Source organism: Epinephelus moara, chromosome 13 (genome assembly GCF_006386435.1).
Source record: "Epinephelus moara isolate mb chromosome 13, YSFRI_EMoa_1.0, whole genome shotgun sequence".
In the NCBI taxonomy this organism is placed as follows: Eukaryota; Metazoa; Chordata; class Actinopteri; order Perciformes; family Serranidae; genus Epinephelus; species Epinephelus moara.
The window spans coordinates 22,734,855-22,761,489 of NC_065518.1; the positions used below are offsets into that span (position 1 = coordinate 22,734,855).

Genomic DNA, 26,635 nt, shown 5'->3' on the forward strand with positions numbered 1-26,635 from the left:
GCTTTTTTTTACTCGTCCCTAAAAGTAAACTCTGCGTGTTATTTAAACTGTGTGTGACTGCTTGTGCAGAGAGCCATCAAGGGCACATTTAGTGCAATGGTGACTTACACAGGAAACCCAAAAGAGATAGAGCAGAGGATTCGGGTGGTGATAAACGCCTAAACCTCAAACTTCCGTCGCCAAGCTCATGTTGTTGTTTTTCTCTTTCACGAAAGAGAGACGTACTCCATGCCCAGATGGTGGCTCTTGCTTTTTAAACTGGAACCCCTTCTGTGAGCCAGTGCAGGGCATGTTTAAAAAAAAAAAAAAAAAAAAAATCTCCTTTATTTACTCTCCAGCAGAGTTTGCTTTATGCTCACCCCCCTCTGAGGCAGTCTCCTGCTCAGCCATGCATTATGCCCCTAAATTCTCATCACTTCCAGGTTTTCCTCTGTTTTTTCCCCTGCTTTTTTTGTCACAGCATGACATTGCAATCAATAAGCAATTAAAAAAGCCAACATGGCACAGAGCATTACATACTCACTTCCAGTGTATGCGCAGCTTTTGCAGGGAGCAGGGATGAGACCACTGGTATGCATTTGGGGCTTTATGGTCACATTGTGTGACACAAGGCAACCATGAAAAATAAAAACGCAGCCCAGAGATTACTTACACATAAGCACATGACATTTATAAAAAGCTAACTGCACATGCTTTTAGGTTTTGCATCCGCGGTTGCAGATATGGGAGCGTTCTTTATTGACATTACTGTGGTATTTGCCATTTTCCTGACATTTGAAGACGTTGACTATGCAAGTTCCATGAATAACATTTAAAGCTCCAGCTTACGATCAGTCTTAAAGGAGGAGGGGGGGAAGACAAGCCAGCTCAAGGTCAGACGATACTCTGCAGTAATCTTAACCAGGAAGAGATGCTGAAACCACCCATCCTGTGTGAAGGAATAGCTGCTGCTGGTTTACGAGGAATTCACACGCAGCGGCTGGACCACTCACGCTGTTTACCAGCCTCTGATGTTCCACTGTCACTCTGCACCCGCAGCAACCGAACGCCTTTACGACACCATCTAACAGAGTTGCACTGCGTCGCTTGACATGACCACTCATCCCCAATTACAGCCGTGTTTACTGTTACTGTAACATGCACACGAGCATATCAAGTGTGTCACTTGATGGTTTAGACTGCGCTGTCTGCTGGGTGGTGGATGTGTTTATGGAGTGGGTTCCTTCTCTCCCTGCACCTTGTATTTTCTTGTGTGCATATGTGTGTGTGTGCATGTGTGTGTGGGCTGTTTTATCACAATGCTGACACCTCATTCTATAGTCTTTTGACCCTGATAGACAGGCGGCCGGGGCAGATGTCTCCCATCAGCCGTGTCCAGTGCACCCCCCAACACCTCTGATATGACAGACCTGCCTGCCTGCCTTCCTGCATAGCTATTGGGAAAGGCATTTTTGTGTGTGTGTGCGTGTGTGTGTGTGTAAAGTCTCTGCTCCCCTGCGTTAAAGTGAATAACTCACTGTGTCCATGTGTGTGGTACAAGCCAGGAAAAAGTATAAGCATGGTATGGTTTGCATTAATGCAAGGAATGAAAAAAAAAAGAAATGGGAAAAAAATATCACCTCTGTTGAAGTCCAGAAACTTCTCCCCTTTACGTCCTCCTCTCCTCCTTTCTCTTAACACTCCACTTTTTACAGGCTGCCATTTCCACTAAATTAGTGCCCAGGGTTTTAATTGCAGTTTATGAAGCTCATTTATTGGCGCGAGAGTCTGTGTTTGTGTGATCTGGCATCCAGCGAGGCAGGCCAGTCCTCTCCAAGCCTCCCTGCGGTTTTTTGCATTTCTTTTTTTCCCCCTTTCTCTGTTGTTTTTTTCTCTCCCCTCCTTCCTTTCTTTTTAACACCAGAATGTTGCTGGGCTTAACCGTACATGCTGCTGTTTTTATAGAGAATTAGCACTTCTCTACCCAGCGCTGGCTGTGCGGCTCCACACTGGAAGTGTTGCCTTTAAATCAGCCCTCCCCTTTAAAACCGCCCAGGCACGTGCCAAGAACCACACATTTAGCATACAGAAGCTAGCGTTTCTTATGACTTTAATCAAAGCCTCGAGAGCATCAAGTGACGTTATCATGTCGAAGCATGATGCACAATAAATGTAGTATGTCTTTCGTGATTGTTGTACATGCAGCAGGTTAAAGAACAGACATTGTTCTCGTGACCCATGACGGTCTCACTTTCTCTAAATTTCTCTTTTACTTCCCCTCTCTTTCTCTCTCCCTCCACATCATCCCCTCCGTGGCATTCCAGTGACACCCTGGAGGCTAATTAAGCCTTAATTACATTTGTTGGAATTGATTTGTGATTTAGTCTTTCCTCTGTTGTTCCAGCTCATTGGCCCCCATAGAAATGTCATTAATGCGCCATTATTTTCACGGGCGGTCTAATTAAAGGGACATACTCTCTGGGTTTCCTCTGATGAGATGCTGAGAAGGGGAACATGTTGGCGACTGGCACCCCGATGATCCAAAATGGAAGACACGGTGGGAAGGAGGGGGGGTGGTGCAACATAACCTTACGTGTGGGTATACAGGCGCTGTGCAGACGGAGGCTGCCAGGTGGTTAGTTTGGGTAGTATGTCTCATTCATGTTGCGTGACATGACATCAGCACCAGACCTGTTTGTTTGGCTTAGAAGTTGGAAGGTTTTATTTGTTCTGCCAGCTTTAATTGAATAGCTCAATATTTTGTAAAATATAGCCTTGTAATTTTTTTTGTTGCTGCGAGTTTGATGAGAAGATCAAACAAATCTCATGTGAGTGAAGTAAATATGAAAATAAAGGCAGGAGACAGTCAGCTTATGTTAGTATAAAGTCTGGAAGAAGAGGTAAAAGTTCAGAAATCCGCCTACCAGCATCTTTAAAGGAAAACTTCACCTGCAAAATCACCATTTGCATGTCAATTACTCACCACGTGTTACCTTGAATTTGTGAAGAAAACTTTGTGTGTCTTGCATGCCTCCACAGTCAATGGAGAATCCAAAAAAGGCGAACATTCTTTATGAATTTAAGTAATCTGGGTCCGCGTTTAACAACAGCAAAACTTTTTCTCAACACATTTATTAATTCATTTATAAACTCTCACACAACTTCTGTAGGATGATCATAGTTTCATTTATCTAGTCGTATGCTCAGTACTTCCCAAACACATGCATTTTCATTGGTTTTATTATTTAAAGCACTTCAGTACAGTCTCCCATGGATGAGTAGCATGCTTAAGCAGAGTTCAGGGTGTGCTACTTTGGGCGTTACTATTTTAAATAGTAAGGTTTTTGCAAATATGCATCTGTTTGGGAGGTACTGAGCATACGACTGGATAAATGAGACTTGGATTATACTGCACAATATGTGTGAAAGTTTATAAAAGGATATTTCAGTATAGTTTTGCTGTTGTTAAATGTGGACCCCAATTACTTCAATTCATGAAGAGTGTTCACCTTTGTTGGATTCTCTGTGTACCATGGAAGCATGCAAGAAAAACAAAGTTTTCTTCATGGGTTTAATGCAACACAGGGTGAGTAATTAATACACAAATTTTCATTTTTTGGGTGAAGTGTTCCTTTAAAGCTCAGTAATTATGTTGTGTCTCGTTAGATTCAGGTTCTTGTGCTGATGGGTTGATATTATTTTTTACTTTGAGGTTAGCCAGGCTAGCTGTTTCCCTTGCTTCCAGTCTTTATGCTAAGCTAGGCTAAAAAACTCCCAGCTCTAGCTTCATACTTAATGTAAAGACATGAAAGTGGTATAGATATCCAGCGCTTGTTGTTGAATGCCTCCTCTTGCATACTCCACCTGATAACACACAAAGCAGATATTTGATGGGATGAGGCGGAAATGAAAGGTACACAAACATGACACCATCGCACATTTTGGCCTAATCCCCTCTGGATGTGATCCCAGGCCTAAAACCTTGTTCTGACTTAATGGGCGACCTGAGCAACAGAGCATCGGGCTCCTTGCAACACGACACAGCTAAGGAAGCAAAAACACGCTTGATTCCCCTTCAGAAATAAAAAGCAGAATTCGGAGTTGGCAGTTGTTTGTGCTTCTTTTAAAACGCTGGTCTTTCCTTAGGGAGGCTTGTGGGAGGGAGGCAAAAAAAAAAAAAAGGGAGAGGGGGTTTTGCGGTGCATTCACATGTGGAAGCTCAAAGCAGTAACAATCTTTCCCAGCCTGCTCTGGCCTCATATGGCCTATGGTATCCTGCTAAGTGCCTCATAGCGCAAGACTATCTCTCTTTCTCTGACTGCTTCTCTACCTTTTTCTTTGCTCAGCAACTCGCTGCCAGAGTGACTGCCTGCCACTCTCCTCTGCCCCCAATTTTAGTGCAATTCTATCAGTTGTCTGCTTTCTGTCTGTTATGATTGTGTATAATGGGACTGGGTCCAACATGCTGGCTGGCAGGCTGACGGGCGTGTTGGACAACTGCTTCACAGTTGGCTGGGCTGGTGAGAGAGGGGGAAGTATGGAGGGAAGGAGAGAGATCGAGAGAAAGAAAGAGAGAAAAAGGCGGAGGGAGGGAACGACAGAGCTGAAGATAGAGAGGGAGAACAGGGAATGGGGTCACTTGAGTTTGTTGCTCATAGGATATCAAGCGGCTCACTCTCTCCACCCCGTTTAGTACTTTGGCTCTTCTGTTACCTCCCTCCCTATCTCATCAAAACCGCCATCTTTGGGAGTGTTACAACAACAATGTCCTTCATAAAATGATCCAGCAACCCCCGTTTGGAGTCCTGGCTTAATCGTACCATGTAAACAATGATGATGAAGTTCAAGTGAAGCATTAAGTAAGCTTAAGTCTTGTTTTTCTTTTATATGGCATTGGCAAAACTCAGCAGACTATATTAAATGCCTGGAGAGACGTTGCTTTCGAGCTGATACACGAGAAATGTTATGCTTTGTTACAGGTTGCTTTGCAGGGGGAAAAACAAGCCAAGAAAACAGTCTGTTGAGCAATGCCGAGAGAAGTTAACCATGTCGGGAGTATGCATTGTCCTCAATAAAGGTGTTTTCCTTAACTTTGCCAGGTCCCTGCGATTGCTGAGTCATCTGGAAAAATCAGCACTCTCGCATTCTTTATTCTTGGGTAATGCAGCATAAAAGGACTTCCATTTTTAGCTTTACGGCAAATTACATTAAGCCACAGTTCAGTGGGCCCTAATGCTTTGAAAGTAACAAAAATCGACGGAGAGGGATAAAAGTTTTTTGATATTGCTCGGACTTTCTCCCGGCAAGGCCTCCTTTATACCTCCTCCCTGCCGCCGAGCAGGAAAAGAATGGGTTAAACCTGTCTGCGGCCCACATCTGGGAATCATTTGAAACATTCCACAAGGCTTACCACATGTTTTCAGATGGACTAAATCCTGCGAAAGGCTCGGCTGTCAGAGGTTTGAAAAATCATCTTTTTTTTTTTTTTTTTTTGCCAGGAGGGGAAAAAATGAGAAAGAGAAAATTAAACTGTATAATGGGTTTTCTCTCTTGCAGGTGAGATTAGGTAGGGACGTGGGTGGGTATGTAGGGCTGTCCCTGCTGTGTGTGGCAGTGTCGGCGGTGGCGTGTGGAAATTTCTGCGTCCTACTTGCATGTTGGTGGCATGTTATTCGAATGTGCTCTGAGTGAAAGCTGTTTCTTAACAGCCATTCTCAGTTCAAAGGAGGCTTTGGGGCCTGGCTAACTGTTTCCATGCGGCTGATACGATCTCATCTGAGCTCGCTCTCTTCCCCTCGCTCATTTCTTTTTTATTCTTCACAACCTCGCGCCATGAAGCGAACCATTGAGAGAGCCTTATGTACCTTTTCAGCATGCTGTCCAATCACACTTACAGACATGGGTGGCACATTCAGCAGCTGGCAGGATCGCTACTTTTGAGCATTCAAGTGGTTTTATATCTTTATCTACTTGTGATATAGTCAGAAAGTGTCTTTTATTAAGCTCAATTGTCTAAGCTTCAGCCTTGCCATGAAGTGCTTTCTATGGTGGCTGCTTGACGGTTTCACCACTCAACTGTGGAGGACAAACTTATAAAGGAGAGTCGCAGAGTGATGAATGGTTGGCTGCTGGGAATTCCAAATAAATATGTGGTTTTAAGAAGGGAGCAGCAGGCAGGACAAATTAAAAGCCAAAGGACTGTGGATGATGATTGACCAACAAGCCTTGGCACCTTCTAGGTTTTCTCTCTTACATCAGGTCTCAGATCCTAATTTATACCCAAGAAAGGCTGGTAGACTACTGGCCCGTCTGACGTCAGGCCCCTGGGCTCTCATGTTGCTCAGTGCGTTAGCCGCCTCACTGTAATTGTCCACTGACATTTGGGGTACTGGAAATGTTTCTGTTGGGTGTGGGTGACACTGTATGTGGAGGAGCCCCCCCCCCCTGCCTCAGCCTGTCTCTGCCACCCTCTCTTTCTCTCTGTGAACCAGGCCATGACATGTGGTATGTGGCCTCACGCTGGGGGTGAAAGCATTGATCAGGCTGGCTAATGTTACCACACTTTGGAAATAGCACTGGACTTTCACAGTGGACAGTAAATAGGAACCTGACGTGCAGAGGCGGAAACTGAGCACCTGCTAAAGGGCTCACCAGGTGCCTTGTAAAATGAAACATGAGAGAGACACTCCACTGCAGCCCTGTAACAATGACCATCTACAGGGACTATTTTATGTTATGGTTTTCATAGGAGGAAATCGCAGGACCAAGGCAGCTCTGTGAGAACATTGGATATTGTGCTTCTTAAAGTGTCAGAGTTTGTCTGTATTAAAGGAATACTTTATCCCCTAAATGTTTCTATGACGATTATTTAAACCATGTTGTGTCGACTTTGTGAAGAAAACTTTTTTCTCCCATGCCTTCGGTGAACGTAGAATCCAAAAAACGGAGGAACTAAAGTCATGGTGACTGCATTCAACAACAGCAAAAGTATATCAAACCATCCATTTTCAAACGCTCACACAACTTGTGCAGTATAATCCAAGTCTTATTTATCCAGTCGTATGCTCAGTACTTCCCAAATGCACTACATTACCTTTCTGTTAGGCGGCTCTTTGCAACTGGGAACTGAACTACAAGCGACACTTATCTTCGCTCTCTTCAAAGTCAGACTCTACTGACAAAACCAGCCCACTGAACAGCTGGTCTACCGCTGTCTTGATCAGTTAGTTAGTTTGTGTTATTGTGTGACTTTGGTGTGTGGAAGGGTTAGTTCAGATTTAACTGATACACAAATGGTCAAGGAATAAGCACATTTTTTGGGCTGATTTACTGACCTCCTGAGAGTTAGATATCTGTATGATAAATATAAGGCTACCGCCAGCAGCCAGTTAGCTCAGCTTGGCATAAATACTGGAAAAAGGGAAAAACAATTTGCCTGGCTGTGCTACCAGCTCCAGGGGGAAATCCAGGAAGTGTTCCCAGCCAAGTCCGGCATCTCCCAGCTATAAAACTTTTTCATTTGGCTTTTGTACAGTTTAAACAAACAAGACATAGCATGCTAATTTATTTATCAATTATGTAGCTTTAGCAGTACTGGTATGCAGATTTTGCTACAGTTGAATAGAGTCACACTAGCTGTTTTTCCGCCTGTTTGCAACCTTTTATGCTAAGCTAAGCTAACTGGCTGTTAGCCGTTGTTTCACATTTACCATACAGACATGAGAGTGGTCTCAATCTTTTCATTTAAATCTCAGCAAGACGGCGAATGAATGCATTTCCAAACATGTCAAACAGAACAAAGAAACCTACTTGTGACCCATCATGATTTTAATTCCCCTACTTATCATTTTCAGAGGATGAAATTGGTTAAATGATTAATGACATAAAAGCTGAGATATACGATTTTATGTAGTCTGTATAGTTTTGTTTGTTTTCCCATCCTGTTCAATCACCATGTGACCTTCTCAAACACTGTCTGACCCGTTAAGGGATTCTGACCCTCAACTCGGGACACATTAAAGTAATGGATCGAGCTGTCCCAATTTAAAAAGAAACACCAGTCAGTAGCAAATGTTCTACTAACCAAAAACATAGGCAGACATTATGTATGCATGCTGTATGTAATCCTTCATGTCAGTGTCAGTCTCGTTTCCTTGAAAGTCTTGAAAATGGAGAAGGCAGCGTTGGAAAACTTGGATCTTTGAAGCATGTCTAAATTCTGATGTTCTGTCTCTGTACAGTAGCCAGACACAAAACTAATGCCTTCCAAGCCACTGTGTCGAGCCTGACATTCTGAAGGTTTGCTTGCATAGAGGGAGGCTATGTAAAGCATGAAATGGAACATGCATCACATGGCTTTCCACTATGCTTGACATGTCCTTATGGCTGTACAGTATATGCTTAAATGCAGTCTGTGTCTCTGAGTAAAAGGGAGCGGTACTGGGCCGGTAAGCCATTAAGATTCAACTCCAGTAACTTCCAGTGTAAACCTGGCTACAAGTGGAGGATGCAGCTGGGCTAAGGAGACCCCAGAGGCCTTACTCTCCAACTTAGAGATATGTAGAGGAAACACAACGCTACACAATACAAATCCCCACGCTGCAGTTTAGCGGACAACAGCGAGCACATCCAGTCTACATGAACACATGCTACATGCACGCATGCTGGGCCCCAGTTCCGGCTGTCAGATGGCGGTGAAATAAGACAATTCCATCTCTTCAACTATTCTGTTATGACAGCAGCTACTTCCACCAGTACATACTTTCAGCATCTTATGATTCCCTCAGTCCACAGTTACTCACATGCCTGTGTGTCCCATGTCACAACCAACCCCCCCCCCCCCCCCCCCCCCCCCCCCNCCACCCCCCCAGCACTGCATTCCTCACTTGTGTGGTGATGTGTGACAACTGACACAGCTTAGTGCCACTCACAGCTTTTGTATAAGAAAGCCTTAAAGGCAACAGGGGAAACAAGGAGGATACTGTCGCTCGCACTCTCTCTGTAGCAGTGTCAGCGCTCCCAGGAAAAAGATGAAAAGCAACTGAGAGGGTGAATGTGGTGGCAAAGTGTGTCACTAGCTGTCTTGTGGCCTTTTGTCCAATCATATGGGACAAGGGGTTTCACATCTACCACCTGTCACCAAACTTTGCTTTCTGGGGCGGAAAGCTGTTGAGTGTAGCAGTCATATCGGAGAGACGGGAGAGAACCTTGGCACACAACTCCTTCGCACGCACCTCTTTGCACCTATTGGTATTCACACCTGTGTGCCCATACACACACAGTTATTTAAATTATTGATCAAACTATTATTAATATTTTTTGATCAACCAATTGTTTGCATAGTCAATAAACTGTGAAAAATAAGGACAAACACCAATCACACATAACCGGAGCTTCAATTGATGGTTATAAAGAGATCAACTGCCATTGACCATTTTGTCTTATCAGTGCAGAAAATTTAAAGGGTTTTCAATTCATATTTTTAATCTGTAAAATATTTATTAGACAAAAATGATACAACTTATTTGGCAGTTGGTTGACAGGTAAATACAGGTCCATTTGCAACCTATCCATATACAAAAGTTTGTATGATATCTAACAAATTAGCATGAAAGGCTTAGTCACATTACGTACATAATGTAAAGCAACGTAGGTTAAGTTTAGGCAAGTAAAGTTCCGTAGGTTAGGTTTAGGCAAGTAAAGTTACATAGATTGGGTTTAGGAAAGTAAAGTTCCGTAGGTTAGGTTTAGGCAAGTAAAGTTACGTAGATTGGGTTTAGGCAAGTAAAGTTATGTAGGTTACGTTTAGGTAAATAAAGTTACATAGGTTATGTTTAGGTCTGCAAAGTAACGTAAATTATGTTTAAGTAAGTAAAGTTACGAAGGTTAGGTTTAGGCAAGTTAAGTTACATAGGTTATGCTTAGGTATGTTAAGTTAAGTAGGCTATGTTTAGATAAGTAAAGTTATGTAGGTTATGTTTAGGTCTGCAAAGTAACGTAAATTATGTTTAAGTAAGTAAAGTTACGAAGGTTAGGTTTAGGCAAGTTAAGTTACATAGGTTATGCTTAGGTATGTTAAGTTAAGTAGGCTATGTTTAGATAAGTAAAGTTATGTAGGTTATGTTTAGGTCTGCAAAGTAACGTAAATTATGTTTAAGTAAGTAAAGTTACGAAGGTTAGGTTTAGGCAAGTTAAGTTACATAGGTTATGCTTAGGTATGTTAAGTTAAGTAGGCTATGTTTAGATAAGTAAAGTTATGTAGGTTATGTTTAGGTCTGCAAAGTAACGTAAATTATGTTTAAGTAAGTAAAGTTACGAAGGTTAGGTTTAGGCAAGTTAAGTTACATAGGTTATGCTTAGGTATGTTAAGTTAAGTAGGCTATGTTTAGATAAGTAAAGTTATGTAGGTTATGTTTAGGTCTGCAAAGTAACGTAAATTATGTTTAAGTAAGTAAAGTTACGAAGGTTAGGTTTAGGCAAGTTAAGTTACATAGGTTATGCTTAGGTATGTTAAGTTAAGTAGGCTATGTTTAGATAAGTAAAGTTATGTAGGTTATGTTTAGGTCTGCAAAGTAACGTAAATTATGTTTAAGTAAGTAAAGTTACGAAGGTTAGGTTTAGGCAAGTTAAGTTACATAGGTTATGCTTAGGTATGTTAAGTTAAGTAGGCTATGTTTAGGTAAGTAAAGTTACATAGGTTATGTTTAGGCAAGTAAAGTTACATAGGTTATGTTTAGGTCTGCAAAGTTACGTAAATTATGTATAGGTAAGTAAAGTTACGAAGGTTATGCTTAGGTATGTTAAGTTAAGTAGGCTATGTTTAGATAAGTAAAGTTACGTAGGTTATGTTTAGGTAAGTAAAGTTACATAGGTTATGTTTAGGCAAGTAAAGTTACATAGGTTATGTTTAGGCAAGTAAAGTTAAATAGGTTATGTTTAGGTCTGCAAAGTTACGGAAATTATGTTTAGGTAAATAAAGTTATGAAGGTTATGTTGAGGCAAGTTAAGTTACGTAGGTTATGTTTAGGTAAGTAAAGTTACGTAGGTTTTGTTAGGTAAGTAAAGTTATGTAGGTTAGGTTTTGGTATGTAAATTTACGTAGTTTAGGTTTAGGTAAGTGAAGTTATGTAGGTTTTGTTAGGTAAGTAAAGTTACGTAGGTTATGCTTAGGTATGTTAAGTTAAGTAGGTTATGTTTAGATAAGTAAAGTTAAGTAGGTTATGTCCAGGTGAATAAAGTTATGTAGGTTAGGTTTAGGTAAGTTAAGTTACGTAGGTTAGGTTCAGGTAAGTAAAGTTACGTAGGTTAGGTTTAGGAAAAGAAACATGGTGACAAAGTACCTTAAAATAACTCAAAGTTTAACACAGCACATAAACATGGATCTCCTGAGGGAAAGTCCTGTGTTTGTTTGACACATCCACCACCCCAACCTTCATCCTGATATGGAATTTTTTCTTTTTATACTACTTCTTCTTTGCTCCGCAGCACATTGGTCACATGATCACAGCCTCCCCGATTGCGTGGGCTATACACAAATTACTGGCTCATGATGGTGTGGGAATTCTGGTGCATCACCTTTTGTTGGTATATGTACAAAAAGTACATGAGAACAGCCTACCATATGTGTACGTGCACACATAAGACTGACACCCTTATGACTAGATTTATCTAAAACAATAGCTTACATATCACAGAAACAATTTGATTTGTGACCTTTCTTGGTTTGTTTTATGATTGTAAGACAGCTAGCCAAGCTCAGAGCTAGTTTTCACATGCAGGCACAATCAAAAACATGCACATAGATATAACACCCATCACAAAAAAAAGAGAAATAACATAAAGGCACACACAATAGTAGGTCACATATTTCACATCTACTAAATGTCAATTATAGAGACATTTAAAAATCAGCTAAAGTATTTAGTATAGAAATAAAACGCAGAGTCAGCAAGTACAGAGCAAGATTGCTTATAAAAAACAAATGTATAATTTGGCTTTAAATATAAAAAGAGTTGCAGCTTTTTATGTGATCTGGCAGAGGGTTCCTCTGAGTGCTGGATTTAACAGAAGGAGCTGACTGCCCAAATGCAGTGTGACAAAAGGGTACAGTACAATCTGTGATGGAAGATATTTTAGAGCCTTTAATGGTGTTCTCAGCAGGACAGGGAGGCATAGTCACGCAATAGAGGAAAGGCCAGATTGTTTAAAATTTTATACAAATGATACATATTTGAATAAAATCACAAAGTTCTTCAGTTTCTCTGGTGTCCCACAGCTGTGATAGAGAGTTTACATTTTATAGGTTTATATTTTATTTTAAGGCTTTACAAAACAGGGGATAATACTATAAGGAAAACTACATCATACATGATTGATACAAGATGTGGTTTGTGGGTGAAGCCGTTTTTACAACACACCAGTGGTATAGGTTGTTAGGACGGGTCCCACTGTACGCTATTATACGCATCCTAGTGCCAGACTTTGCATCTCAACTAGCTATCATATATCGTATTGTCTCATCACATGATCATAAAGAGACTTGACATTGGACATAATCAACATACATGTTATCATCATCATTGCAAATCTGTATATTGCAAAAATACTAAATAAAAGAAGAAATTATTCATTGAATTTGATAATTGTTAAAATTTTATTTATAGTTTATATGTTTCTATGGAATAAACATATAATTTTGTTGTAGATTGCTATTGACTATTTCACAAAAAAAAAAGAAAAAAGAAAATTTATAGCAGCATCTTTGAAAACATGCATATTTCTGAGGTGGCTATCTGAATATTTCAATCACTTGCAAGGGCTCATTCTCTGTCCGTCCACATAGCATTTTTTTCTCCGTGTCGGTGTCTTTTTTCAATTGTTCTCAATGAGGAGCAAGAACAAGCGATTGCATGCAGCCACCGCGCCCTTTGTATTTTTATTTAAAGCGCACTGATTTTTTGTGTGTGGCCACTTCAAGCACTTCGAGTTAAAAATCTCTGAGCTTTTCAGAAAGGTGCTGGTGATGTCACTGCAGCTTCTTTAGCTACCGTCTACCGTCACAATAAAGACAGAAAATCCAATTTTAAAAGTGTTGTGCTTTTATTATTGTTTGCTTTGTAAGCTTCTTTTTGACCCTCAACCCTCTGTTGTGTTCACATCAAACACTCGCACAAGTTTGAACGCTAGAATATGTAGTGTTGACTGTCATACGAGCAAATAACTTGCATCATATGTGCGTGAAATCGCTGAATTGATGAATGAACTTCCACCAGCACGTCCTCAGTGTCATATGTCCCCAGAGGATCTCAATGCTGATTCTCTATCGTGGCTAGAGTTACGATTTTTCAACTCTTACAAATAAGCGTATGATGCGAAATTGAGCTACTTGCTTAATTCGGGCCACTCCTGCAAATTGTTTTATTCACACAACACAACATTAATGTAGCATTATTTTAGCTTCCTAGCTAATGTTAGGGTCAAAATAGTGTTGTCACAGTAACATACCCATGTGGAGCAAGTCACTGAAAATAGTGCTCTTTTTTATGAAGCACTCTCCAGCACCCTGCCACTGCTTTTCTGCTAAAGAAAAAAGCTATGTGGACGCAGACCCTTGCACATTATTGGAGGGTTAGCTCTCTCCATGCCATACACACCCCCCACCCAATGGGCTCCAGTCCAACTGTAATGACTATATTTACGCCCCTGCAACAGTCTGAAATGTGTAACTCTTTTATACTATATAGTTTAGATCTAGATATTAATCTCAGTGGTTCTATAAGGAATGCATTAAATTCTGGATGCAGTGTCTTTATTGTCCTTGCAAAAGTAAAACAATTTTCCATCTGTTTTGCCAAAATTCCACATGTTTTTCGGCTCGTGCAAAATGAGCATTTTAGTATCTTTGGCTTGATACGCTCTCTGTTGCAAGCGTGTGTTTGGTTGCATTGCTTTTTAAAATATAATAAAAGTTACATAATCGCACATTCACTGGAGACACTATTAACTTTAACCTCACATTAAAGGTTAAATAGTTCTTTTGCAACACAAGAAACTGAGTCTTTGGCTGCCAGAGAATAGAAAGGGGAGTTTTGTGCATTTTAGTGAAGCCTAAAGAAGCTATTAGAAAAAAATGAGAGGATGAAACACGTAAAAACGCAACTAAACGAATACTGTACTTGTTGTTGCCTCACATCATGTCAGCAGAGCACTGGGCACATCTGGAGGGAGCAGGACATCCACTTTTTTAAGACTGGCCCCCAGAAAAGGAAAGGGGCGGGGTCAGAGCTGGTGTTGGATTTCACAGCCAGAGAACGTGACTGCGATGGTTGCCTTCGCGAAAGCCGTGCCAAACTTGCCTGCTCTTTGAAAGCGGCTCTCCGTCTCTTAACGCACCTTACGGTTCGCCGGTGGGGCTTAACGTCACTTGGAACCGGCGAGAGCCACCGTTCGCAGATTGGAGAGTCGGCGGAAAACTTTGAAAAAGAGTACCACTACGGAGAAATACAGCTGCGCGGCTGAACTTCCACCAGCAGCCCGGGGGGACCGGGAGGAGGAGTCAACAGGTCCCAGGTATTACCATCCACTTGCCATTGACAGCTTGTCAACATTTGACAGCATGCGTCCAGGTCTCAGCTTCTACAGGAGGTGAACCGGGCACCGTATTACACAGTTAGCCTTTTCACCTGGAGGGTTTTGAATGCGTCATGCATGGCCACGGTGATAATGTGCACGAAAGTGACAGGTTTTCTTCTAGACCGCGTTCATTGTTAGAAACGGACTGAACAACCGGAGTCCGAAACTCGTGTCAAGTTAGTAGCCTGTTTCGCGGCCACTAAAATAAAATACAAGAAAGCTAATTGTGTGTGTGTCCGGGCGACATTATATTCACTGGATACGACGTCTGTTAGGGCGGCTAGCATACAAAGCTAACGCTCCTCTGCTCCTATATGTAGCCTGTAAAGACGTCGGGCACATTTCAGCGCTGACACTTTCCTCGAGTCAATTAACAGAGCCGACTTGCCCTCTATTCAGCTTTGCATTGTTAAAAAAAAAGTGCCCAAAAATTGAGTTAAAACATGCAGTGCTGTGTGTCTGAGCGTCTGTACCCACTTGTTTGTTTTTGCAGCGTCAGGACAACGGAATGTGGAGAAAAATGTATTTTTAGACACCCTGCTCTCCCCAAATATGATCAGTATTGGCTCGTTGTGGGCTACCTTTGGCTTGAGGTGAACTTTGCTCGAGTGCACGGTGTACTTTGCTGTTAATACCGATCATATCAGGAGCCCACTTCCTCCCCTCGGTGTGCTGTAAATGGATGAACAGGCATAGCTCACAGAGGGGCAACCACAGCCTGCATTCTTCTGATGTGCTCTAATACTGAGCTGCAAACTTGATGACCCAAAACACACATGCATTCTTCTGAAAGCCTCAGAGTTACCCACTGCAAACTGACAGATATGCCCCTAATTTGCTAACACCCCTGATTAACCCCTGTCAGGATAATGTGGCAACTTGAGGTGTCTGGATCTCTGCAAATTAAATGTCAGGACTGTGTTATAATATCTGAGTTACATACCCTGCAGCATCAGAAAGTCATCAGTGTTATCTTGTAAAATGTTGTCTCGTGAAACCACAGATTGCACATTACCCTCCATTTACGGCTCTAACAAGTACTTTCTAGATGTTTCCCTTTTTATTTGAGTAATCTGTGAAGTCTGTGAGCTTTATGCATTTGGCACGGGTGTGATTTGTTGAATGATATTTTATGACACAGATTTATGATGCCTCGCCGATCATCTATAACACTGGCTGCAGACATGGCAGTGCAGACACATTTTTTACTGGGGTGGGGCTGGTAGGAGAAGAAGATGCCCTTTCCTGTGACAACCTGTGACATTCAGAGCAAGATGCATTAGAGGTCGAGTCACTCAGTGGGAAATTTGGTGCGTTTGAGGGTTTTCCCACCCTGTCACCTCCTCTGATTCACAGTTAAATGTTGTGCCACTGCCTTAATTGTGAAGGCTCGGGCTAAATGCAAGATTGAATACCTGCCCTGGAAACTGGCAGGTATTATAATAACTTTGATAATAACCTGTAGGTGCTTGATAGAGCTGTTTTAAGATGCTGCCTAGCTGTCTTGTAATACCTAATCCCATGTCATATAGGCCCTGTTTCAAAGAGGTTATCTAAAATGTATGATGTTGACATTCAAAGTAAATCTCAAATAACATAGTAGGAAAGTTTTGGAGAGATTATATCCTCAAATCTTTGTTGATAGCAGCTCCAGTCATGTGTTTTTTGTCTTGTGCTGCCTCCTCCTATACAGCAGAAATCATTCTTTAAACAATATATTCAAAACTGAAGAGCCCAGAAATTAAGTGTGCGTCTTTAAAATCCTCAGCTGCTCAGTGTTGTGCATGTTTGTCAAAATGCAGTGGTGTTCTGTTGCGCAGCACGAGGCAGTGTTTTTTTTTTTTTTTTTAAATGCGATACTGTCAACCCTCTCTGACAAGCATCAACGGGAAGTTGGTTCTCTCCTCGCGTAAGCAATGCCAGTCAAAGGCCTCGCACGCCTCGGCTTCACGTGGCACTAAATGTGTCATCATCGTGACGGCGGTGGCACACTCACTTTGCCCCCTCACATCCCCCACTCCCTCGCAATGTCCCTTTCCTTCCTCTGCAGATTATAAAGTCAAGTGTGAATGACACTGGAAGGGAATTTTTTTTCCTTCTTTGTTCTGTAAAAACACAGTAGTAGTGAGTCAGTGGCTCCTAGCTCTGTCAGTTTTATTAGTCACATTTGATGGGTTTAATTTTGCGTATCACCTGTGGAAGAAATGACTTTATTAGATGAGAAGCGATGAGTTATTAAAGGTTGGTGAGATTGTTCACATTTAGATACATCTGTGTGCAGAATGTTTGGCGGTTCAGTCTGCCAGCTGATTCTGCTCAGCTGTTTTTTTTCGAACACATTTGTCTGTGCAATGGTATAAAACTAGTTTCGACTTTGCATGTTGAATTTATAAGTTTTGAGTGACCTATTTTTACATTGCATGTAAAGTCAGAGAGCGGGCAGAGTGTTTTTCCTTCCTCATACTATTATCAGATGTTTCTAAGTGTTAACAAATCCTTTTGATCTCAGTCACAAGATAGCACCCTTCACAAAAACACATAAACCACCATTTATAGGTGGTGAAAATGCAGATTTAGCAGGCTTCGCCTATTAAAAGAGAAAAGGAAATATTTGAGAGATACTCTTGCTGACGTTTGGCATTGGACCTAGCGTTCTGTGAAAAAGCCCTCAGTGTGTCAGGTGGTTTGGTTTGCTTTGGTCTGTAGTGGTCGACACACAGCCTCGCCACAGCAGCCTGCTCCCCTGTTGTTGACGAGCCGGGCTGACTCATGAGGCCATGCAGCACAAACTCATCAGGCACTGACAGATGAGACATGCTCTCTACAATGGCAGGGCACCCTGGAGATGTCACCCAGTGCTTGCCTAACGGTAAACACCTCTACCCCGTCCCACCCACACACTGTCAGATTTTGACTGCTAGTAGCTCTCTTTCTGGAGTAGGAAGTACTTAAAGTGAAAAACCACACTGCAGAATTAGAGTTTCAGTCACTGCAAATAGGAAAAACCAGTGGGCTAGCTTTTTAGACTTTGTTTTGATGTGTACATGTGTTGGTTTACCAATTTATTATTGTTGCCAATAGTTCGTCAGCAGGCCTTGGCCTAATAAAAGAAACAGTTACTTCTACAAATGGAGTGCAGTGGAACCAAGCAGTGTAGCTTTACGCTAATAAAACCAGCCTTGACCTAAATGAAACAGGCCCCGACTCTGTCAGAATAAGTAGAAATAAATTGGGATATTACAGTGGTTTGGCAGTGGTGCCCAATGACGTAGTCATTGCCTTAGGGACTGGGGCGAGTGTGGGAAAAGCAGGAGAGAAGAAGGGTGGGAGCCGATACCGGGAGAGTGTAGCCGGAGCCGAGTGGGATTTTTTTGGAGGGGGAGTTCTGGAGCCGCTGTGATGTCGGGATATGGGAGCTCCACTCACATTGGCCGGCGGCAGTTAGACAGGCCCGCTTTTGCATACTGATTCCCTTTCAGCTGCTGTTCTCTGGCCTGCCCGGCCCTACCAGCCCCACAAGGGTTAACTGCCCCCCTTTTTTCACACCGCCTCCTTTTATTCCTCTTTTTATGGCTTTGATGGTATTAAATAATCTTTACGTGTCAGAGTGCACAGCTCCCAGTGTTCATGTCAGGAGAGCGAGAGAGCAATTAGGTCAGAGTGGTAGAATAACTCGGTTTCATCCCAGCCTTAAAGCGGCAGGGCACCTCACTTCAACTTGCTCTTTGTATTCACCTCAAACCTTCAGGGTGAGATTTTCAAAGAGGTCCAAGGCCAGTGGGGTTATCAAAGCACTCAGAGAGAGAACTTTGTATCTCTCTGTTGTATAGTCTCATGATAAAACATCCCAGAATGGATCATCGGTTGTGATATTTTAGGTTCCTCACTATGTTAATTTGCCTGAAGAATCAGGCCACGTTTGTCTCTTTTTCCTAATGAGGCTGAGCTAAAGACCCATATAACCTATTATCCTGGTTATTGATTTGGAATGTGTTTCAAGCTACTGCTTGTTTTGGTAGACCTTGAAATCATTGGCACATTTATATGCAGAGTTGTACTGCTTGTTCAAAGACAAACAGGTCTTTAACGTTGGGAATACACTGTACAATTTGAGCTTGTTTTAGAAATGTTGTTCAGTGACCCACAGGTGGTCATTTGAGTGATATGGTTTGATGTTATATGGTTGTAATTATGGTTATATTCATGTATGTTGAAAATGTATCTGAAAATTAGCCAAATAAAATCCAAAATATGAAAACTTTATTTACAAAATCCATAGACTGAATATGTATCTTTATGTACAGTCTGTGCACAGTACGTCACATCTTGAGTTGATTATAGAGACCACCAAAATCATCTACCTCAGTGTCAAGTAAATCAGATGTGATATATGATTGTAATATTTGATAATCCCATAAAAATAATATAATAATCCATGAATAACTTAAATAAGCTACTGTATAAATGTAGTAGTTCAATATTTTGGGAAATATCTATAATATATCTGTCTGTCTGAGAAGAGGATTTATGTTTACTTTTCACTGATTGAGACAATGAACAAAATGGTATCTTGTCTTGTGCGAGATATATGACATATACGGTAAGAAAATGGTGGCCGCCAGTGAAAATATTTTCAACACAGCGCGTTCGCTGGACAGTTGAACATGATCTGTCATCATCGATGTGAGTCAATGTTGTCGAGATGACCGAATACAGTATCTGCTGTCACAGCAAACATTACAATGTAAGATAACATGAATGTCTGTAGTATTATCCTATGTATATGTGAATTCGTTTTTCAAGAATACGTATTTTCTTTATTGACAATTTTCAATAAAAAAAATAGGAATTTGAGCGCTCTGGGTCTGCAGGCAGGAAGAAGTTTGTTTGCTAGCAGAGGTCTCGGATTTGTAAAGAGAACTGGACACAGTGTTAAAGGTGGGGCTCTGTTCATTCCTATGAAAGTTGCTCAGTGGTGCATGAAGCCAAAAAACTCGGCGTATACAATTACCCAGATGATTGGCACTGCCTCCACATCATTGGGCCCATAGAGCAAGCCGAGCTGGCTACTTCTAGTTAAGTGCTGTACTAACTTGAATGGGGATAAAGTGATTGAATCGTGCAGCTCTTCTAGACTTTCCAAATGTTATTGGACCGACTTTGTCATATATTGATAGTGAAACGAGTCATTTTGCGGAGTTAATAACACTAAAAAATACGTCCACTGATTTATAGATGCCTCTTTTGCCATGCAAATCAATGGGAAAAAGTATTTTTGGGCCACAGGGCATCAGGTGACGGTGTAATTACACTTTTTGGCCACTATGAAAATTGGCTTCAAAGCCCGGCACACTTCCTGGGGGCCTGGTGTAGGTACGGTTTATGATAATGTTAGGACAGACATCCCAACACTGGGTCAGTCCAAGGTTTGATAAACTCTCTCTCTCTCTGTGCCTGCTTCTCTTTGTCTCTCTGTCTGTTTACACACACACACACACACACACACACACACACACACACACACACACACACACACACACAGAAGTAAGCAAGTTAGCTAGCAGCACCAGCAAACCAGCTGGGTATCGGCTACACTGTACAATTGATTGAGTGAGAAAATAGGCACTGACCTTGGGGAATCAACGTGTGGCTTTGCTTCAACTGACTGAGAGCCTGACAACGTTTGACCAAAATTTCCAACATGCCAGAGATTCATCGGAATGTACGGCAGCCTGTGGGGAGCAGTTGATCGTGTTATGATTGGTCCTGGCTCCACCCGTACACTGCACTGCAAATGATTCGGTTCGACTCTAATATGACTTGTACAGCTCAAAAACCACGTCAGAAATGGGCTCAAATCGTACAGTGGTTGCTCAGACGCAAAAGACGCAACACAACAATCAGTTGAAAGCCTCGTGTTTTCTGTTTTACATGATCTCACATGATCGGCATTGTAAAGTTTCCCAGAGCCTGTTGTCCCATGTTTGAGATTGCATTTCTACCATTTGGCACGGGAATGTTCTGGCCCACGTCACACTGTTTCATTGCCCTCGTCACAGGGTTTCATACTATTTTCCACACTCATTTTGTACCTTGGCTTTTTACAAAAGTGTCTCTGCCCAGTCGGACAGTCCCCCGGCGTGACGGCTGACATTTCCAGTGAAAGAGCCCTATTGTTGGTCCTTAATCCCCCTCCACCCTCCTCTCCATAAAACAATGGTATCAATTGCTTCCACTGAGTACATCCACAGCTCTGAGTGAGAGACAGGCTGGCCGGGCCTGTTAGCTAGCCTGCCAGCCGTCCTACCAGGCAGCCAGGCCGACCTCTTCATTCCCAGTGATAGCTCTGTGCTCGAGCCCAGAGATTCCTCTTTAGGCATCTGCGCTAATATTATCTCTGTAGCATGAGAACCAGCCCTTGATCGTGGCTGCACTGCCACCTCGTAAATGCACAAATAATGGCTTGTGTATATATTTATTTTCCCGGAGAGACACTGAAGCAGACCGGTGGCTTCGACACACCCCCATCCCCCACCTTCTTAATGAATGGTCTCCATTCTATTTTCCTTCATTTTCCCCAGGACACTGCCATTAACTTTGACAGATGATATGTTCTTTCACTGAAACAGTGATCCTGAGCGCACTGTCATTGGAAATTGGATTCGCACACCCACCCCTTTTTGCTCCTTGCCTTTTCTCCATCTCTCCTTTTCTCTCCGTCCTCCTTTTTCCTGTTTCTCTCTCTCAGTCTGCACTGAGGGACATGCTGTTAATATTCCTTTTAGAGCTGCACTGTACAGCTGAGCTGCCAAGTTAACCCTCTGCTGCCATGAGTCAGACAGCTAGCCAGATAGCTGGTGTCACTTACACAGATGTCTGACCAGCCAATCTGTCCTTAAGCGCTCTTTTATAATACCAGTGCTGCTCTGTGCCAAGTGTGTGTCTGCAGTCAGTTATGACATTGTAGTGATTTTTGGGTGGTTTTCCAAAAATGGACAAAACCTTCCATTTTCATATTTACTTCGTTGACATCGGTATAATTTCAGTCTTACTCTTTTTTTTTAGGTAATTTGAAAATTAGACTGTCAAATATGGTAAAAACATTGTTGAGGTGCCAGATATCCAAATAGACAAAAAGTTTAGACTCGTCACACTAGATGCCTTCAGATTATGGCTGCAACATGCGCATGGAAACATATTTTCACAAAGAAGTGCTGCATAATATAAACGTGCGTGCATGACTATGTATGTGCATGGGCTTATGCGAGACGGTCGCTGGCTGTAGACCACTGTTCAAGACCAACAAACAGCAAAACTAGTTGTTTTTTAGCGATACATCGGCGGCATTTATAGCCACGATCGTGCCCCCATAATGGGGGGTTTTGGAGTGAGGCTTTGCTGGCATTTCAAGCTGTGATTGTGCTACCGTAAGCAGGTATTTTAAGCCATAATATGATCTTTTCTGAACCCTAACCAAGTGTCATTTGTGCCTAAATGAAACACGTCAACCACAGCATCATTAAAACGCAAGTAATGTAAAGTTTCACCATGTCCTTTATATAGTAACGTATAAATGTTACATTTCCATTTGCAGAAACGCAGGAACACTGCTGAGTCATACTTGCATTAATCCAAAGAACGTGCACTCCATCACCTCAGACACATTTTTCCTCGGGACTGCATGTGCCAAAATGTCTAATATTTCCTTTTGAATAGCGTTAGTTGGCCATCCTGTTGTCTGTTCGCTGACGCCGCTCACGTCCCCTGGGCAGATCATAACGTGACATCCACTTGTCTGCCCAGGGGATGTGAGTAGCTCCATCTATAGCTGCCATAAAACTCCATCCTGATGGATATGCCCCCGCAGTCGAAGTCCCTCGCGTCCAAGATATTCTATGGAACTAAAAATCTGCTCCGAAACAACGATCATGGTCTTTTCCAGCCTGTTCAACCTGTCCACGCTATTGGTTAGCTCCTCCTACCACAGATTTCTCCCCAAGTTTAGCCTCACCCTCAGAACCCACCTTCCCATAGCGGGCTGCAGTTATTATTTTCAGTATCGATGAATCTGCTGATTATTTTTCCAATGAGTCCACTTGTTTAGTTCATAAAATGCCATTAAACAGTGGAAATGTCCGTCCTAGTTTCCCAGAGTCCAAGGTGACATCTTCAAATGCCTTGTTTTGTTTCCGACCAGTTCAGTTTACTATGATAAAAAGCTGAAAATATTCACATATGAGAAGCTGCAACCTGAATGGTTGGTATTTTACTAGTAAACATGACTTGATATCAACACTATCAACACTTACTCATCAGCTGGACCAAATCTCATCTTCCTGATTAAGACGCTTGACAGCCCCTGTGTCATTCCCAGTCCGCTACAGGGAACATTACATGTGAGACTCCTGTGCAGCGACCATGTCCAGTTTCAAAGCACTACACAAACCAAAGCATCTTAACACTGATTTCAGTGGAACAAATCCCCTCTATTGTGCCTCCTGTGTGGGCGTATGTGGCAGTTGACAGTGTGTTACCCAGCTGCTTCGGCTGCAGCTGCTTGCACATTAGCTTGACTTGCTAGGCCACATTTATCAGTGTGAAGTAAACACTACGGTGGAGAGATAATGGTCCTGAACAAAGATGATACCACTGTTGCTGCTGCTAGCTCGAACAGCTAGCCGGGTTGTAAGTGGCTCAGCTCATAGCATCGTTATCATGCTGCTCTGCTGCCTTGGCTTGTGCCCGCCGAGTCTGTGTAGCTAGTGCGCCTCTGCTACTTATTCTGTCTCCATGGGCTGTCATCACAGTGCAGAAGAGCCATCGCACCAGATATCTGTCATGCTGAGATGTTGCAGCACAGAGCCTGTTGGAGGACAGGATTTTTGTGTTTGCAGCTGGAGGAGTGGACATCAAGCCAAAATTACCCACACAAACAGTGCAGCAAAAGGCAATTACGGGCTAATTATATTAACCTTTGTGTGCGTTTATAAAGCAGTAATTAATCATCCATGTTTTGTTCCTATGAAAGCTAAATACATTGTTGTTTTGGTAGTATACACATACATAAAATGCATGTGCAGTACATGTATGTGTCAGGAAAGCATCTCAAAAATGCGCCCTGTGAGCTCAGTCTCAGCCTGCAGATGTTCGTCAGTGAGGAAGCATATCTTGTGTATGTAAATGATACCCATTCAGTCAGCGAGACTGTGAGACACCATCAATAACGGCGGATCCTTTGATTGGTTTTGTGCTTCATTTTGTGTCAACATAATTTCCATTTTTCTTGGCTTTTTGTGTCGCAGTAATAATTCTGTAATATGGCACACCAGGCAGCATATGGCTGCCATTTATGATCAACAGCCTCTGTAAAGAGGTGACTGGAATATGCAAATGTCTGCATGCTAATGGAATAGTAATGTAATGAAGTGCGTTGTATAGGGCCAATAATGATTCTCTGGTTATTGAGTGTTGATGGCCTTTGTTGTTTCACAAGCTGCAGCTTTCTTGTATGTTGTTTGTGGCACACATGCGCGCCATCACCCAAAACACATGCACTCACACATGTGCACACACAAACACACACTCACACAGACACATGAACATTGCCTTCGTATTGATTCATGGCATTGGATGAAAAGCATATTGATAAATACCTGGAGTACTTGCCCATTGAAATTGTGGAACTAAATTGGGCAGAACTGAGACAGATGCGGCGCAGTAAATTAAACAAGCAATCTTCTCTGTTGGGTGACAGCACAATGGTGATTAGGGTTTCATGTGAGCTGCCCTACATTATTTATGGCTGTGCTGTGGGCTGCCTGCAGTTGAATAAACCCACAGTCCATTGACTGGGCACATTATGGGAGGCCGACTCGTAGTGAGAGGGGGAGTTAAAAATGGCTTTATTTCCTCTCGAGGAGGTCCATTTTCATCTAAATGAAGGTGGAAGCCCCAAGCGTGTTGTTTCCAGGCCCTGCGTGTGTGAAATGTGTTGACTGTGTTCCAGGAGGCTTCTCTGCGCCGCTCTGCTTCGTGTTCCAGGGTGATTTCTGCAGAACCTCTCATTTGTACACATCAGCCATTCCTAGTTTTCTTAGTCACTGCCTACTCGACTTGGTGCTCATTGCCAATTCTCAATTTGGCTGTTTTTCTTTTGTCCACAGTTATTCTTAGGGATGTCTTTTCCTACATAATAAGTGATGTTGTACCTGACTCAGAATTATGTCAGTCGAATCAGATCTGGCTGTTCAATTACGAATATTTGTTGATTCGGTGCGACAGTGGCATTCATGTAACATGGTAAACAAGCTAACCGCACTAACGAGGGATCGGAAATGTGCAACAACATTTTATGTCGACACTAGATATTAAAGAAAAACCAGAGACTATGTTGTATTAAGTTGCTGTGAGCTGTAAATTCATCACTTCTAAGCAGAAGAGAGAAGTTAAAGTCTCAGAACCTTATGGTGGAAAGTTTCTCCTCCTCTGTGCCACTGCATTGTGTCTGCAGCTGTCTGCACCAAAGAGTAGCATGAAAGTCAAGAGCACTCCACAGCAAAATCCCAGGACCAAAACATCCCCAGAAGTACACTAGCAAAACAAAAAAAGCTTGATCTGAAGCAATCTTAGTCGACTGAGGGGTCTCCGACCGATGATTCAAATCTCCGACTTTCAGAGGGCAGCCCCAATGCTTTCTTTTGATAGTTTACATGATAGTTTGTGGCCTTGTTGTTTTGTTTGGTAGCCACAGAGGAAAATGTGTGTATCTTATGTACCAGGTAGATTCGGACATAGGTGGAGACATTTACTCCTCATTCACAGTATGAATGAAGATACTGAAGTTCAAATTCAGCACATCAGAGGTGTTTTCTACCTGCAAGCTGACACTGAAATAGAGGCAAAACAACTGGTTTTGCTTGCTAGCGCTGTCCGTCTGTTTGGAAAACATTAATTGGAACTACTGGCTACTGTTTATTCGTTAACACTGCCTTGCAGTTGACAACGCTTTGCTGGCTGTTAAGGAACAGGTTCTATTGTTTAAAGGAGCACATTGGATTTTGACAAACAAACGATCAGAAAGAGATTGCGCTTTGTATAATCCATTAAAAAATGCCTTGATGGCCCCAATCCCCATCCTGCAGATCAGCCTGGAACACACCTACTTTAAGCTTGCTACAGCCACAAACTATGTTTTTTATTTCCACAAAAAAACTAAAGACAAAATGGATGAGGCTACATGTGGCTATCATGTTGGAAGACCTCTCCATCAATACAAACCTATGTGTGTATTCCGGATTTTCTCTAATTTGAATTGTTGTTATTAGTTTGTGAATATTATGTAACACCAAACATAGTTTGGGTGGAAACCCTAGCTTGGAAAAAAAACAAGAATTTGATGCACACAATCAAGAGTATTGAGGAGTTGAAACTTGGGTCTTTTCACAACTCCTCAATACTCTTGATTATCTTATCTTAGGTTGTTCATGCAGCTTCCTTGTGACACATTTCTAGTAGCTAACACAAGACCCTGCAGCAAACACTGTTCTTCTACATCAACAGAGGGCTATTTCCCACAATCAAGGACTACTCAAATATTGCATCATTTTTCAACTTCATAAACAGATATTGAAGACGACTCAGGTTATTTTTCTGTGGAAGGCAGCATGTATAGAAATTAATTACTGTATAGCCTTAACAAGCATGTTGTATTTACACTAACACATCTGTCACACCCTGGCAATATATTTAGAAAGCGGAAGTAATCATTGGTATATGAGATCAATAAAGTGGCTGCAGAAAATGAGCTATTGTGCCGGGGGTCTCTTTAAGTAGAGGTGTAAGAAGAGTGAATCTATCAATGCAAATCTGTCCTGGCTGATATTGACCTTTTTTCACTGCAGATATATTGACACATCATAGCAGGAAAAGCGCAGTTGTAATTATAACATTAAAGTGGCCACTTCCAGAGCGTAGTATTGTGCATGATAGCTCACTGGTGTGGCTTGACTGTGATGCTTGAATTGAA

General features: G+C 42.1%; 1 protein-coding gene across 3 annotated transcripts in view; it reads left to right on the top strand.

Moving 5' to 3' along the window:
* Positions 1–14,285: 14,285 nt before the first annotated feature.
* The window catches only part of raraa (retinoic acid receptor, alpha a), a 173,923-nt gene continuing 161,573 nt past the window's right edge, over positions 14,286–26,635 (top strand). For all 3 annotated transcript variants that reach the window (XM_050060885.1, XM_050060887.1, XM_050060886.1), the window contains exon 1: positions 14,286–14,547. The gene's annotated coding sequence lies outside the window, so the exon portion shown is untranslated. The remainder of the gene's footprint in view (positions 14,548–26,635) is intronic.